Here is an 18532-nt window from a genome sequence, read left to right on the forward strand (position 1 = left end):
GCAGGACGCGAACGCGAACCACGGAAGTTCGCATGGAACCATTCGCAGGCGAACCGTTCGGCCCAACTCTACTGAGAGACTGCTCCAGTGCTTTTTGTCTGTGTGCAAGTGCATTGCTATTGTTCTAAACCTAGCGTTTTTACACTCCAACACTTGATCTTCAACTGTATTGCTTTGTATTGTAGATAGATTGTATTTTACGCAGTTTAGGTTGTGTGATTAGGGACTAGGGAGGGAGAGTCTGTCACTGGTGCTGCTGCTGCAGGCCTGCAGCCAGCAGCTAGGCCCTGTGCCTGCCCTGCTCTGTGCTCTTGCTCTAGTCTCTAGTTACCTCACCTCACCTGTGCTCTCACCTGTCCTTCCTGTACTACTTCTGTGTTAGATATTGTACTATTTTATAGTTAGCAAGGCCCAGCTTTACTGCTATACCTGTCCTGCTGTATCTGCTCTCTGTAATCTAGTCACACCTGTTGTATTATTTAGCTAGATTCTTCTATTGTTTAGTTAGTAGTACTGTAGTGTACTGTACTCTAGTCTGTGTATAGGTACCGTATGTCACCGCGTTACCTAGGGTCTTTGTGTGCGCAGTGCACGTCTGCACTGTCCGCACCCTCTCGTTAGTGCTACACCCGTCCTATTGTTTATATATTACTTCTATTGTGTATTTGCTGACTTGTACTGTAGTCTGTGTATAGGGACACCGTCAATCAGCGTCAGCTAGGGTCTTTGTGTGTGCAGTGCGCACTCTCTCGTTAGTGCTACACTGATCTCTGCTGTAGAGTACACGTGTCCGTCACCTCACACACCCACCACCACCAGTCCCACCCCATTAAAGTACCCCACTTGTCCCAGCCGCCTTTACATACATACGGTTTTTTTTCATTTGTATAATATTAAAAATATACAATGTCTGGCACTGGCAGCCGCGGTCTGGGCAGGGGCAGCAAGGGCATCACCAAGAGAGGAGGTCTTGGGCGTGGCAGCCACCACCATGCGCAGTTCTGCGTCTGCACCAGTGGCTATTCCGCCATTAGCCACTGGCCGTGCACGCCTTGGCCGCCCAACAGCTGGGAGTCATGCTGCAGAGACACAGCAGCAGCAGCAGCAGCGTGTGGCCAAGATGTTCCTCCCACCGCCAGGTCGTAGCCGTCCTATTGAGAAGGACGCAGACGCTGTGGTGGAACTGATGGTGGATGAGCAGGCCACCATTAGCTCTGGAACCGAGTCCTCCACCCCCGCCAACACTCCTGTTCGCAAGAGCAGCCGCAGCTGCCCAGCACTGCCTGGGGAGAGGAGGAGGAGTGCAGTTCTCCAGCCCCAGCAGGCAACACCAGCACCCTGTCACTCAGCAGCACCTTCATGTTATCCCCAAGCACAGCGGGGCTATGGAATGCTGTTGTGGAAGAATTGGCGGAGGAAGGAATGCTCATGGGCACTTTGGGGGATGATGCTTTGGACAGTCAGACAGTGGTGACTGTCCATCCGCCCATGCATGCAGAAGGGGAGTTTGGGGGATCCCAGCAGGACATGTTTGTGGAGGGGGAGGATGATGATGACATTGTGAAGGACAAAGACTGGTTGCCAGGTCCAAGGAGTGGGGATGTCATCAGCTCTGAGGAGGAGGAGGAGGATGCGTCTGCGGGCCTTGCTAGAAGGATCAGCATCGCAGGCATGGGCAGGATCACAAGTGGGCGTGGTATGCAGGCCACACAGCGTGCTGATCAGGAGACGAGTTCTGCCAGTGCCACCACCAGCCGCACCAAGAACCCCCCCCCCAACCACCACAGGGAGACCAGCGGCAGCAGCACCTTCCAGACGAAAGGGGCAACTTCACCTCCCCAATATGGAATTTTTTCACCCTTCCATATTTGGAGTGCAAGTATGCCACCTGCAACCAGTGCCGCAAGCAGCTCAGCAGAGGGAAGGAGCCCTCTGCGTTTGGCACCACCTCTCTGGTCAACCACCTTGCAGGGAAATACTTTCACGAGCATGAGGAGTTCGTGAAGTTGAAGGAAGCTGGCAGTGGCAGTGGCAGACCCGCCGCCACTGTGAAGCCGTCGGCAGCAGGAGTGTCAGCAATGCACTGCTCCTCCTCCCTCTGCAACTCCTGTCGCCGACACTGAGGCCTGTTCTGGCAGACAGTCCTCAGTGGCCTCCTCTGCTCCCTCCACTGCTTCCCGTGCCAGAAAAAGACCTCACCAGACCCTGCTCAGCGACACCTTCCAGGGGGTGGTCAGGGTTCTGCCTCCCAGCAGCCGTCGCGTGCGCCAGCTGAACGGCTTGCTGGCACGGGCCATGTGCTCCCAACTCCTGCCTTATTCCCTTGTGCAGGAGGGAAGCGACATGCGTGCGCTCCTGATGTGTGCTGCCCCCGATTGGCCAATGCCCAGCCGACATTATTTCGCACGCACGGCCATCCCTGCACTTCACCGCTCTGTGATGGGGAGAGGGCTGGAGCACGCGGTGGGTCAACGGGTCCACGTCATCATAGACTCGTGGAGCAGCCGGTTTGGGACAGGCCGCTATCTGTCCTTCACTGCGCATTGGGTCAGCTTGGTGGAAGGTGGTGAGGAGGGGGAAGCAGCATCGGGCACTGTCAGAGCAGCAGCAGCACCAACAACGCAGTGGGTGGTGCCACCATGCAGGGTCAGCGGAACAGCAGCAGGTTCCTCTGATCCGCTTCCATCCTCCGCCACACCAGCCCAAACCCCCCGCCTCAGCAGCAGCGTGAAGCCCCGCCACTGCCAAGCGCTGCTGGAATTGGTCAGCCTGGGGAAGACCAAACTGGCGGCGAACCACGTCCTGGCCAAACTCCAAGAGCAGGAGAGGAATTGGCTGACCCCGAGAGGCCTCAGAGTCGGAGAGGTGGTGTCCGACAATGGGGCAAACCTGGTTGCTGCCATCAGCAGGGGAGACCTGACCCACATCCCCTGCCTGGCGCACGTCCTGAACCTGGTAGTCTAAAAGTTCCTGCGGACCTACCAGGGGATGGACCGACTCCTTGAGGTGGCAAGGAAGGTTGTGCGTCACTTCCGGCACTCGCCTGCAGCCATGGTGAGCCTGGAAGAGGTGCAGAAGGAGCTGCACCTGCCACAGCATCGGCTCATGCTCGATGTTCCAACTCGCTGGAACTCCACCCTGGCAATGTTGGAGTGTCTGATTGAACAGAGGCAGGCTGTCAGCCAGTACATTGCATGAGCAACAGTTGCCTCCCTCACTGCAACTGGGCGTGCCGCCACCAACCTCCCGTCCATCATCTCCATGGAGGACTGGGGGCACATGCAGCAGGTGTGCTCAGTCCTGGCACCCTTCCTGCAGGCCACCAACATGGTGAGCAGGGACCATGCAATGGTGTGTGAGTGGGTCCCCTTGGTGTGTGTGCTGGGCAGGGCCCTGTATGCACTGGTGGAAGAGGGAGCGGCAGCCTTGGACCAGCAGGAGCTGCAGGCAGCTTCACAGGCCACCTCTGAGGAGGAGGGCTCGGAGTTGGTGGAGGTCCCTGAACTTGCTGCTGATGAGGGGGAGCAGCAGAGCGCAGCTGCACTGTAGCGGGTGTGGAGAGAGGATGAGGTGGAGGAGGCAGAGGAGGACAGCAATGTCGGCTCTGGGGCTGCCGATGATGTGCCAACAGACGTGGCCAGACTGTTCCCAATGGCAGCGCACATGCAGAGGTGCCTGCGCAAGGACCCAAGGGTGATCCAGATGAAGCAGAGGGAGGACATCTGGATCTGCATGATGCTGGACCCACGTCTGAAGGGGAATCTGAGCCAGTTCCTGCCTGCAGGAGGAGACCGTGCGCAACAAAAAATGAGGGATTTGCAGCTGTCCCTTGTTGAGCGCTTGCAGGAAGCCTTCCCTGAGCCATCCACCCCCACTGTCCAGGCAGCACAGAGGCAGCAGCAGGTGCCTGCATCCACCAGCAGCAAGCGCTCGCGCACCACAGACCTGCTGTCTCTGACCTAAGAGCTCTACATGAGTGTAGAACTGCCAAGGACTAGAGAGGAGGTGCCTGTAGCAGCATCCTTCTCCAGTCACAGGCAGCGCTTGACCCGCATGGTGGCTGACTACATGGGGTCCTTCAGCGGGCTTGACAGCGTGGCCCCTTTTGATCCCATGGAGTATTGGGTCAAGCACCTGCCGATCTGGAGCGAGCTTGCATAGTACACCCTGGAAGTGCTCTCCTGCCCCCCTTCCAGCGTACTGTCAGAGCGTTGCTTCAGTGCAGCCGGTGGAGTCGTCACTGAGAAGCGATCTCGTCTGTCTCACAAGTCTGTGGATAGACTGACGTTTCTCAAAATGAACCAGGCTTGGGTGGAAGGCGAATTCATGGCCCCTGTTGTCGGCGAGAGGGGTACATGAAGTGACGACTGGCACACACACATACACCTGCTGCTGCTGCTGTTATATTTCATCCTGCTGTCTGTGTCTCCACTGCCAGGGAACACATTACAAGGTGCTGCTGCCCAAGCGCCACCAGCTATTACGCTCAACAATAGCTGCAATAATTTAAAAACAAACAAAAAAAAATTGTAATTATTTTAGAGGTGTCCGGGTTGAAAACTGTGCTGTCCCAATTGTGTATTGGACACAATGTGGGCTTCACGACCGCTGTCTGGAACCTCATGCTGTGTATTTACGGCCCTGGAACCACCGCTAGGACCCAGGGCCTACTATTTCTCGCTGCCTGCCCTCCTGTCTGCTGCCAAATGCCAGTCTGCCACACACACTTATCCTCCTCAAGCTGCCTGCTGTTATATTTCCTCCTGCTGTCTGTGTCTCCTCTCCACTGCCAGGGAACACATTACAAGGTGCTGCTGCCCAAGCGCCACCAGCTATTACGCTCAACAATAGCTGCAATAATTTAAAAACAAAAAAAAAATTGTAATTATTTTAGAGGTGTCCGGGTTGAAAACTGTGCTGTCCCAATTGTGTATTGGACACAATGTGGGCTTCAGGACCGCTGTCTGGAACCTCATGCTGTGTATTTACGGCCCTGAAACCACAGCTAGGAACCAGGGCCTACTATGTCAGTCACATCACACTGCCTGACACACATTACTCCTCCTCCTGTAGCTGCATTGAGCTTCTGCTGTCTGTGTGCTGCTACCACTGCCAGGGAGAACAGAAGAACAACTATTTTCTGCTGCCACCCACTCTCCTACCAGCTATTACCACCACACTACAATAGCTGCAACTACTTCCTCCTCCTACTGATGTCTGTGTTTTACCACCGCCAGGGTACACAGAAAAAGGCGCTGTGGCTTGCAATGTGCCACTACCTACCTATTATGCCATCAACACAAATATAATTATGGTGTTATTAAAATAAAATATTTCCACAAATGAAGTAAAAAAAATATTACAAAAGAAAGGAAAACCAAGACACATAATATAATGATAGAGAAGAAGAAGAAGTAGAAGACTAGAAGACTAGAAGACTAGAAGACTAGAAGACTAGAAGACATAGAAGACATAGAAGACTAGAAGACATAGAAGACTAGAAGACTAGAAGACATAGAAGACATAGAATAGAAGAAGAAGTAGAAGACATACAAGACATAGAATAGAAGAAGAAGAAGAAGTAGAAGACATAGAAGACATAGAATAGAATAGAAGAAGAAGAAGAAGACGTAGAAGACATAGAATAGAAGAAGAAGAAGAAGACGTAGAAGACATAGAAGAAGAAGAAGAAGAAGGAAAAGGAGAAGGAGAGAAGAAGTAGTAAATGAAGACTTCCAACACCCATTTTGGACACACATTCTCATGCAAACACTTTTCATGAAGTTAATTTACTTTTTTTGAGACCTTTTTTATAACTACTACATCACCACATAATCACTTGATGTTTTTCTTCATAAAAAAGGTGGTTTCATGCATCATTGACCTCCAATACAAGTTTTACAAGCTATTTAAGGCCAGCTCGAATATTTTACTCGAATACAGACTCTGATAGTGACGTCGGATATCCGAGGTCGAATCGGATATTCGATTACATCGGATATTGAACTTCGAGTGAATTCGGATAGTTTACTATCCGAATTCGACCAAACTCGTATAGGATAATGAGGTATCCGAGCAACACTAGACGTATGTATTGCGAAGTCAACTACGCGTGCGGTAACTGCGTCTATACGGATCATTGCGCATGCGCAGAAATATTATTGCTCTTCTATACGTAAACAATTCGCATATTTAGCTAATTATTGCAGAAATGTTTCCGCATAAGGGCATAAGCGTCCGCATACACTACGCTTCGCACTACGCGAAGCTTCCGTATTTTAATGCGTAGTCTACAAAATGCAAGCATAGCGAAGCTTCTGATTTCAAAACCGTAGTTTGTGAAGTGTAATTGCGTAGAACTACGCACAGTTCCAGCATAACGAAGTTGGCTGACTACGACCATCCCTGAATTTGTTCTCAACCTAATACAATTAATTTAATCATTATTAATTAAATACCAGCACTATGTTCAATTAAAAAAAATATAAATGAAACAGATTCTTATAGATTAATGTTCATGATTGATACAGGCATAACGTTAGTCTCTTATGTGTCAAATTATCCTGATATTTTAAAATAATTGATTTGAGTTTCTCAAAACTAAATTGAAGCTATTAATTTGACATGTAGTATATATTTTACAGCTCAGCATTATACACCGTACTTTTGATGTAGATTACTTTTATTATGTGATGGTAAAATTAAAATTTATGTAACTCAGAAAAAAGGTTTTTAAAGTGACACTGAAATGAAAAAAAAACAAAAAAACATTATGATATAATGAATATTATGTGTAGTACAGATAATTAATAGAACATTAGTAGCAAAATAAGTTTTATATTTTTATTTGTAGTTTTTTTTTTTTTGCTTCATTCTATCATTTTTGCAATTCCAAAACCATACGCTCCATTTTAAACTATGAAACAGAGCAGAGATAATGAACCTTTGAACTTCCCTGCAGTAAAACCTTATACGAAGCTGGCTTACTGTTTCTTTGAAGTAGAAGTGCTTCAGAAAATAGGACATATTGAGCTCAGAGAAGCTCTTTTCAAACATAACAAGTGAAGTTTCTTAATTCTTCCTGTATTGGTAACAATATGAGACTATGTTCTTTGCTACCATTGTTCTATTTCCTCGCTGTAGTACACATACAATTCATTATAAGTTTATTTTCACTAGAGATTCCCTTTAAGGAGAACAAAATCAGATAGACAGACTGTTCGGTACCTTCAAGGAAATAAGATTTCTTACTTAAAGCATAAATATAAGAATGCTAATAACCTAAAATGTACCAACAATAATTGTCAGTTAAAGCAATTACCGTATTTTTCGGCATATAAGACGCTCCAGCATATAAGACGCACCTTGGTTTAGAAGGCAAAAATAAGGAAAAAAAAAAATAAAACTAAACCTAGGTGCGTCTACACTGCAGGGGCGTTTTATGCATTTTTTACCCCCTAAAACTGCCTCTAAGCTACTCTATCTACACTACACTAATCCCCGCTGCCCTAACAACTAAGCTACACAGCAATACAATACACTACACTACCACAACACATTAATACACTTCACTACACTATGCTACACTACACTAACACAACACGCCACTGCAATACCCTTTTCTACACTATACTACACTACAATGCACTGACACAACACACAGCTTCACTACACTACACTGTACTATACTAACACTAAGCTGCACTACAATGACATGAATACTAAACCTGTTCCTGCCGCCATGCTCCTCTTCCCCTCACTTCAGCCGCGATCCTCTTCACCTCCTCAGGCGCAGTTCTCAGATGCCACCTCCGCTGCCAGGTCCTCCGCTCCTGTGAAGGGGGAAAAGAAAAGCATTAGTGGCATTGTCCCCCTCTCCTGCCGCATTCCGCTCGGCGCTGCCACTCACGGAAAGCCGCCGCCGCCCCCACTGCCGCTACACGACGTGTCCATCCTCTTGCCCTCCTACTTCCTGTTTACATTACGTGCAGCCGCGTCATGCGTAGCCCGAGCGCAACGCGGCTGGGGCTACGCATGACATGGCTGCACGTGATGTAAACAGGAAGTAGGAGGGCAAGAGGATGGACACTCGCCGTGTAGCATCATAAATGAAATACTTTTGCAGCAGTTTTTTCCGATTGAAAAAAATTTACTGGGTGACAAGATCGCTAAGTTAGTAGTGCTGTCCCTTTTCTGCACTGGAGTTCAGGTTCAAATTTGAATCAGAACACAATCTGCATGGCGCTTTTTATGTTCCCCCTCAGTCTGTGTGAGTATTCTTTAATTATTCCTATTTCCTGCCACACCCCAGAAAACATACTGAAAGGTCGATTTGTCTTCCCCATCTCCCCATCACAAAAAGGAAATAATTTGTCCAATGTATGTGGAAAAAACTATAGTACCGGAGGTGCTCACAAGTGTAAAAGATAATTAACCACTTGAGGACCGCAGTGTTAAACCCCCCTAAAGACCAGGCCATTTCTCCCTTAATTGGCCACTGCAGTTTTAAGGCCTCACTGCAGGCACGTCCAACTCAGCGCACAAGTGATTACCCCCCCCTTTCTCCCCACCAACAGAGCTTCCCCCGCCAGCCAATCAGCGAGATCAGCTGTCATAGGCTTCAGCCTATGACAGCCAATCACCACTGAGCCCACAGAGGGGACAGCCATGTCTCACAGCTGTCCCCAAGTACAGCGCTGCCTTACATCGCAGTGCTGTACAGCAATAAAAGAAGGTGGTTTCTCTGTCTAACAGTCCGCCATCAGAGCAGGGATGTGTGCACATCGGCGCACGTGATCACCCACAAACCACGCCCCAAGGACCTTACACCGATCGGCATTAGGCGGTCCTGGGGCTGCCGCCACGTCCACACCCATTGGCATGACATGGTCGGCAAAAGGTTAAAACAATTTTTTTTAATAGAATTTTAATGGCAGCTTCATTTCCACCCCCTCAAAAAAAAAAAAAAAAAAAAAAAAACAGGAAATTTTTGTTAATGTTCTCAATGAGAAACAAACTGATAGGTCTCCCTTTTTTCTGCCCCAAATAAAGGAAATAAATAGTTCCTTGCATGTGCAAAGAACTAAAAAATATACATGGGTGCTCAAAAATATAAAGAATAATTAACCACTTAAGTACCAGCGGTCTCTGTCCCCTCAAGGAGACCGCTGGTATAGAAACTGCAGAAACCCGACAAATCACCGGGCATACCTGCGGTCATTGCCACATGTCGGGAACCTGGACCACCCACTCTGTCATCTCTATGACGGCAGACTTTCTGTGAGCCGGACAGGAGCCACTTTCATTGGCTCCTGACCCTGTCCAATCAATGTAAGCCAATGGGGGTTGCTTACATTAAAAGACAGGGCCAGGAACCAATGAAATCTGCTCCTGACCCACTCACAGGGCTCTGCCATCATAGAGACAGGCAGAGCAAGTGAGCTGCGGTGGGAGACGGCAGGGATTCAGCAGAAAGATCGTAGGGAGCGACGAAAATGGCAGATGTGCTCAACGGCGGTGAGTTGAAATCTACACCCTGGCAGCCAGATAGCTATCAAAACTGGGTGTAGATTTCAACTATCATGGTTCTTAAGTAGTTAAGTCACAGAAAAAATGCAGTGTAAGTGTTACCTTTTATATAGAAATAAAATTACTATTAACCTCCTTGCCGGTTATCCCGAGCTCAGCTCGGGGTAATCTGCGCAGGAGGATATCTCAGGCTCCGCTGGGCCGATTTGCATAATTTTTTTTGTTACAAGCAGCTAGCACTTTGCTAGCTGCTTGTAACTTCCGATCGCCGCCGCTTGCCGCCGATCCGCCGCAATCCGCCGCGCCGAGTCGCTCCCCCCCGCCCCAGAGCCCTGCGCTGCCTGGCTAATCAGTGCCAGGCAGCGTTGAGGGGCGGATTGGGATTCCCTATGACGTCCCGACGTCCATGACATCGGTGACGTCATCCCGCCCCGTCGCCATGGCGACCGGGGAAGCCCTGCAGGAAATCCCGTTCTCAACGGGATTCCCTGCATACTCTGATCGCCGAAGGCGATCGGAGTGGGTGGGGGGATGCCGCCGCTTAGCGGCTATCATGTAGCGAGCCCTTGGCTCGCTACATGATTTTAAAAAAAAAATTAAAAAAATGTGCGGCGCTGCCTCCTTGCTGGATTTTTTAGACCGGCAAGGAGGTTAATCAATGACCCTAAAGTGTATTATTACACTTGTTGACAACACATTTTGTAGGTTATTCACATTTCATTGGATCATAAAAAAGTGTAAAGAGTGGCTTTGGATAAATATGTGTACCACTTATAGCAAATATAAAGGTGCTCACATTTATCCTTAATTACTTTCTGGACAGGACACTTATTATTACCTAAGTGGCTATGAACACTGAAATGAGCCATCAAGAAGAACCAGATAATACACTTTGGCTGTACTAACTGATGGTGACATCTTTTGAAAGATAAATCACCATTTGCACTCATTTTTATTCCTACTTTAATTATTTTAAATACATTTTGTCATCTCCTAATTTTTTTTCTAGATCTTAGACTTATTTACCCGTAGGTGGTTGGCATTTTATGTTTAAATACTGTCATCTTTATTTATTTTGTAGCTTGATCTAGTGCACTCAAGTTAAGATAAGGTCAAAATCTTTATCTGCTTCCTGATTTAATAATTAATTTAAAACAACCTTGATTTGTGAGTGTCCCCTTTTCACTTTTATTTTATCTAACCAATTGTATTCAACATGTAGCACTGGATTGACTCTAAGATGTTCCATAGTTTTCTTTTAAAGGTCCACCTGAACTTTGTCTCTCCTGCATGTAATTGGTATCATTGATTGTAGATTCACAGAGGAGTGACTTCTTTGATTTTAATTATATACCTACAAAATGCTTCTGTTCTTTACAGAAGCATAATTATAATAAACACATTAATAAAAAACATACTTGTACTTTTCTATGTATAGCTTTTATTGAGAATTCGTAATCCAGTATAAAACGGCTGTTCACATCCAGGTAAAACTTCACTTTTTTTCTAACAGCTTTTAAAATACAAGCAATGGCATATCTACCAAATCCAGGAGAGAGGTACAGGCAGTTAGAGGTCTACAGCTATTTCGTACCATGAAGCATGGTGGTGCTTCATCAGGATCACCTGATGAAGCGCCACTATGCTTTATGGCGAAGTTTTACCTGGATGTGTACTGCCACTTTCTACTTAATTATGAATACTACTGGTCCTTATTGATGAGTTGCACTCTGGGGAGAGTGACCTGGTCCTGTGCATTGTTCTATGTACTACTATAGCTGTTATTGAGGAACTTGTACATGGCTTAATTTTGTCTATGGAAGCAAGAACAATCTTAAGGCATATTTTCCTTGCAAATCTTGCTTAATACTTATCTAAATATCTTGAGCGTTTTCCCCTCTACAGAGCACTATTATCCTCAGTCCATTATCTCTTGTTCCCATACAGTAACATCCTCAGATATGAAACTAATAATAAAAGCCTATTTTCTATCCTTTAATGCTCCATTATAATCCCTTCAAATGAAAGTTGACTAATCTTTCCTAAGAGCTGTCAGACATCGGGAAACAAACTTATTCCCCATTTAAAGTTTGTATTAGTATTTTAGATAATTAATGATCCAGTTTAAATCTTTTCCTACTTTTTCCTTTTCATAAATGATCCTTGAGTTGTTATGGTATTTCGTATTTGGGTCACAAGTAGATGTCATTGTTACACTTGCTGCTTTGTATTTCCCTTGGGCATTACTAAATATGTATGAGAATATCAGCATTATTTTTACTAGAAATATAGAAGCAAAACAATTGGTCAATTCATGTCTTGTCTGTCAGAAATCACCTTCAGTGAAATCTTGTTTGTAATTTATATGCAATTTATGCATGGGGAAGATTAACACGCTCTGACAATCAGTTGTTTTTGCTTACAGCCATCTTTCCTCTTCACCACCTGCTGTATCTTCCTTCTGCTTTAATCGCGCTGTTGACAGTTCCTAGCAGTAAAGATTACAATTATTCAGTGTGACAGGCAAAATACTAAATTAAAAAGCAATCAAATTGGCTTCATTTTTTTGCTATATGGCTTTGACTTCAAAGCTAAAAAAATATGTTTTAAAGCTTTCCTTCATTAGCGAAACACTGTTTCATTTCATGGAACAATGATTAAGCAAAACACCCTAAAAGAACCCTAATTTTAGCAGCTATCAGCGAATTCACACTAACTATGTAATGACAAAAATAGATATGTATTCATAGCCTGTAGCATACATTACAATCAGTAGAAACTAATTAAATACTTCCAGCAAGTGGATATGTGTGCCTCTGAGTGTAGTAACTTGTTAGGATCCCTTTCCTGATACAAGCTAATTATCCCTACATTATTTCCTATAACAATCTGTCGTGTGCAGTATCAGTGTAAAATTCCTTTTGCACTTCAAGAAATTTAGCATGAGTTGATTTTCTAATTTTTTTTTTCAAAAACTTCTAATTTACTATAGCTTCAAATGGTGCCAACTGGATCACTCTGCATGAGCCAGTATTTGAATTGGATCAGTCTAAAGAAAGTGGATCACTATCTGATCTACTAAACTGGAAACCAATCCACTTGGTGATGAAGAAAATGGGTCCTTTTTAATTTTTTATCATAGTGCCTATTACTCTGTAAAAGGGTGGCACACACTATCCTGGAACCATATTTCTAAAGAATGTGAAAAATGGACTTCTCTGATGCATTTCTATATTAGCTACTGAGATCGTGCAATAAAAGTATGGGAGAAAAAGGAAAAGGGTTACTCTTAAAATTATTTTTTTCATGACGCATTAAAATAAAATAAAAAAACAGTTCATGGGCCCATATTCAATTCACTTTTTCTCTTAAGTTTTATCCTCTGTGATATTTATTTTTATTTATTTATGTATTTATATAGTGTTGACCTATTACGCAGCGCTGTACAGAGTACATTGTCATGTCACTAACTTTCCCTTTAGAGGGGCTCACAATCTAGTCCCTACCACAGTCATATGTCGATGTATGCATCATGTAGTGATATGGTGATATTTTCATGTATAATCAATAAAATGCATTTTAAGCCACCAGCAAGCAGGAAAATACTCAGAATGAATTTGACAGAAGTACTTTTCCACCTACTTTTTGATACTTTTTCAAATGCAGAGTTTTGAATAATTATTTTAAACAGAAGATTAAAAATTATCTACATCTCAATCTGAAGTAAGATTGATATGGAGGCTGGCATATTTATTTAATTTTAATCAATTCTATTTGCCTGGCTGTCCTGTCAGTCCTCTGCCTCTAATACATTTAGCCATAGACCCTGAATAAGCATGCAGAGAGGATGTTTCTGACAAAAAATTGACAAGATCAACCCATACTTGTTTCAGGTATATGATTCAAACATCACTGATGCCAGAATCATCAACAGGACTGCCAGGCAACTAGTAGTATTTAAAAGTAAATAAATATGGCAGCCTTCATATACCTCTTGTCTCAGTTTCCTTTAAAGTCAAAGTTGCCAGCATGCGGCTATGTGATAATTTTGACAGCACAAAAGCTACCAACAGGAATGCAATATGAGTTCTTTTGCTTGTCTGTCTTTCTTTCTGCCTTACTTTTCCATACCTTCCGACAAGTTTGCAGCCTTTGTGTAGAAAATTAAATATTTTTTAGGAACTCTGTAATTCCCTCATATTTACACTAACCTAAACAAACAAGAAGGTTTGAGCCAAACTATTTAACATTCAGCACGTAACATTTTGGGCAGCACGGTGGCGTAGTGGTTAGCTCTCTCGCCTTGCAGCACTGGGTCCCTGGTTCGAATCCCAGCCAGGGCACTATCTGCAAAGAGTTTGTATGTTCTCTCCATGTCTGCGTGGGTTTCCTCCGGGCACTCCGGTTTCCTCCCACATTCCAAAAACATACAGATAAGTTAATTGGCTCCCCCTAAAAAAAAAAAAAAAAAAAATTGGCCCTAGACTTACACTACACTACTTACACTACATAATATAGACATATGGCAATGGTAGGGATTAGATTGTGAGCTCCTTTGAGGGACAGTTAGTGACAAGGTATATATACACACTGTACAGCGCTGCGTAATATGTCGGCGCTATATAAATACTAAATAATAATAATAATAATAATAAAAAAATTCAGTATTTATGACTCAACTACATTTGACTATAGCATGTTTAGTTATCTGTATACTGCAGGCTAAGTTTCTGATGAGACCTATTTTTTTTTTTTATGTAGGACAAACTTATTACCTAAAAGCTTAAGTGACCCTCATATTTTCACCATTTATATTACTTTGCTTGTGTATTATACCTAGGAATATTCAATTCCACTTTAGACTATAAGGTTATTATTCAATTCACTTTTAGGGCCTTATGCAATTTACTTTTTCATCTGAGTTTTCTCCTAGGAGAAAAAAATTCATCTTTGATTTAAAATAACTTTTTAGCACTTTGCAATGGAAAAAGTACCAAAAAGTAGGTAAAAAATACTATAAAATTTATTTTGAGTATTTTTGTTGCTTGCTGGTGGTTTAAAATGCATTTTATTGACAAGTTTTGAAATATCACCTAGGAGAAAATTCAGGTGAAAAAGTGAATTGCATATGGGCCTTAATCTCTTAGTTTTCTCATAGGATATATCTTTTCATCTTCTGTTTTAAAATAACTTTTAAGCTGTAACTGAAAAATTACTAAAAAATATTTTCCTGATTGCTAGTGGCTTAAAAGGCGATTTTGTTAGGTGTGAAAATCTCACCTAGGAGGAGTCTTCCTAGGAGGAATTATTTTTTGGGAGCATTTGTTAAAGGACCTCTCTCCCTTACAGATCTCAGTGGCCATAGATCAAAAAGACCCTTCTTGAACATAATTTTGATCAACAGAATAAATAGTCGACTGGTAATACTATTTCTTGTGGCTGACCATCCTGATGAATTTGACAAAACAGATTCTGCTCTTTAAAATTTTCCTCTCTAAAAATGCAATTCATGTCAGACCTCTTCTAACTTACCCTGCTGACTTTTGAACACTACACAGTTTCTGCTTGTTGACATTTTTCAGTAGCACTTCAAGCGATCTTTTGTCGTTTTAGATTTCATATTTCCATTCCCATGGGAAATGATTTAGCTGTGATGGGATATACTGTATACATTCACTTGCCTGGAACTAAATAAAGCAAATTTCTTGCTCTATGGATCTGTTACCTAACAAGGTTTCTATGAATAAAACATAAATGCATCTCTTCCAAATGTACACACATTGGAAAGAGCACTGATCCTTTCTTCACTGGACATTATCTGGAAAAAAATCTTGACAGCATACATTGTTTCATCTGACCTTTCAGGCCCTGGAAAATGGCAAAACACTCTTCAAGATATAAGCACAATTATGATGCTTGTCCTCGCATTAGCTTAGGATATACTATACATACGTATCTTTATAGTCTATATGAATCTATCCAAGAAAGCAAACTACGGGAAGTACTTGGAAGACTTGCAGTCAGAAAGCGGTTTCTAGGTAAAGACTGCAGACTGAATCCAGCAATGTGCTTAAAGGGGTTCTGTTAGGGGTTTCTAAGAAGAAAAACAGACCCTTACCTTGGGCTTCTATCAGCCCCGTGCAGCGGTAATGTCCCACGCCGTCCTCCTCCCATCTGCTGTTCTCCGCCACCGGCCCCGGTCTAAGCGGCATGGGATCCAACTGCGGCTGCGCTACAGTGGCCGCGCACCCGCTCGCTTCCGCCTGCGTCATCGGAAGCTTACTGCGCAAGCGCAGTACAAGGCTCCGTTGTACTGCGCCTGCGCAGTAAGCCTCAGATGACGCGAGCGGAGGCACGGCAACGCGCATTATTCGTCTGTGTGACAGCCGAATAATAGCCCGGTGCCGGCTGCGGGGAACAGCAGATGGGAGCAGGACGGCGTGGGACATTACCACTGCAGGTGGCTGATAGAAGCCCAAGGTAAGTGGCAGTTTTTCTCCTCAGGAACCCCCACAGAACCCCTTTAAGGCAAATCTGAAGTGAAAATAAACTTATGAGATAATGAGTTATGTGTAGTATGGATAATAATTAGATCATTAGTAATGAAGTGTCTCATATTTCATTTTCAGTTATATAGGGTTATTTATACTTTGCTTTAGAATGTCAAAGTTGCAGTTTAGAATCCACACTGTATTTTAACCTCCCTGGCGGTATTGATTATTTACAGATTTTATTGTCTAAAAGTAGAACTAATGAACCTTTGACGTTTCCTGCAGTAAAACCTTAATTCAAGCTGTCACTCACTGATTCTCGGCTTTTTAAGCTCTTCAGAAAACAGGACTAATTTTGACCAAGTTAGTCGACTAGGTCAGAGAAGCTCCTTTGCATAGATATCTAAAGTTTAACTCTTCCTGTACTGGAAAACAATATGCAACTTTTTCTTTGCTACCTATGTTCTCTTTATTATCCATACAACACATAATTTATCTTATACGTTTTTATTTCGCTTCAGATTTGCTTTAATGACATTTACTGGAGTATTATCACCATTCAAATGTCACACACTGTTTTCCAAATCTCTGAGAACTGAGTAAAAAGTTTAGAAAAATAATCAATGATTTTTCAATCAACACTGCACAGCAGAAACTGATGTTTCTAAAGTATGCCTCTAAGCAAATTGTGATGAATGTTTAATGGTAGCTGACACAAGAACAGGAGCAGTTAGTCATTTTTCAGAGTTTCAGAAGCCACTTGTAGTTTTTCTCCCCATGGTGTAAAACAGTCTGTACCATCATCTTTCAGCAGATCATAAAGAGGCATGTCTTTGCAACGTAACTAACCCTCTATGAATTTTGTAAAAATGCACAAAGCATCAGAATTGTAATGGAGCCTTGTGAGTAGTAGAAACAGACAAACTTTAAACAACTTTGACTTTAATAGGAAGATGTTGTCTCAGGTTGGATTTATCTACAATCCAAAATAACTTAGAGGAACTCCAGTGAAAGTAATGTAATGAAAAAAGTGCTTAATTTTTACAATAATTATTTATAAATGATTAAGTCTGTTTGCCCATTGTAAAATCTTTCCTCTCCCTGATTTACGTTCTGACATGTATCACACGGTGACAGCTTTACTGCTGGCAGCCAGGTGATGTCAGTGGAAGGAGATGCTGCTTGCTTTTTTGGCAGTTGGAAACGGCTGTTATTTCCCACAATGCCACAAGCCTGGCTCCCACAGTGGGATGTCAGCACTCTGGTACTGACATCACTGTGGGAGGGGTTTCACCATAATATCAGCCATATAGAGCCCCCTGATGATCCATTTCAGAAAAATAAATTCTCATGGGGAAGGGGGTATCGGCTACCGATTGTGATGAAGTTCATAGCTTGGTTACAGTTCCTCTTTAAACTCATGTTGCATCATTTGAATGTTCCATTTTAGTGATGCATCCCGTAAACAATCAAAATAGCTCTTTAAATAGACAGATGTCCCATTTGAGTCTCAGTGAATAACAACGGATCTGATCTTCTTATTCACCTTTTCTCCTTGGCTTTTTCTTTGGGAGATCATTTTCAAAAATTACCAAAAAGTATGTGAAAAAGTACTGTTGAAATTATTCTTAGCATTTTCTTGCTTGCAGGTTAGTTAAAAGGCATTTTATTTCTAAAATGTAAAAATAGAACCTGGGAGAAAAAATTAGTTGGATCAGACCCATGTCATCCATAAACTGCCATAAGAAATGTGTGGAAGCACTTTTATTGCTACCAACTTTTTAAACACTGAACGTTTGAGATGGAACCCTTGAAGCATTCACATAAAACTATTTTTTAAAAAGGTGGAGGAAACTTTATACTGATATCATTGAAATAACGGAACTAAAAAGAACCAATTTGTGATGACAGCCACTGAAAATATTTGGCATTTGTTTTTAAGCATGCCATTGTATTTGGGATGTTAACCCAAATGATTGCAACGGAATTTGGGATGAGTTTATATCGTTGTCTAAAAATTAGAATACAGCGAAAAGGTGTGTTCTTTGGGATGAACACAACCCATAACTATGGGTCTTTTTTTGTGTTTAACACCCCTGTCTGAAAAATTTTGGGATGATCATTGAAAGTAATCCAACTGACTAGGGGCTGCTTACACTAGGTACAAATTCATGTGGTTTTTTCAGCTCACAAATTTGCACAGCAATGCTTTCCCATGAGCCTGTTTCCATTAGATGCCAAAAATGCATCCAGAAAAAATCTGGACAGCAGTGCTACAATTTTCAGCATCCCCATGCAATTTTGTGTATAAAAAATAGCCTGCAAATGTGCATGCTTCTAGTGCCCTTAAGGTAACTAATCTTTAATTTGGTATGAAATCAGGTGGCAGTACAAGGACTAAAACATAATTTGACTAAACAAAAGTTATTTAAGTACAAACTAACTGTAAAAGATTTCTTTGCAAGCTTTAAAAACTCTGTTTCCATGATACAGAATTGGATCAGAACTGTTCA

Source organism: Hyperolius riggenbachi, chromosome 5 (assembly GCF_040937935.1).
Source record: "Hyperolius riggenbachi isolate aHypRig1 chromosome 5, aHypRig1.pri, whole genome shotgun sequence".
In the NCBI taxonomy this organism is placed as follows: Eukaryota; Metazoa; Chordata; class Amphibia; order Anura; family Hyperoliidae; genus Hyperolius; species Hyperolius riggenbachi.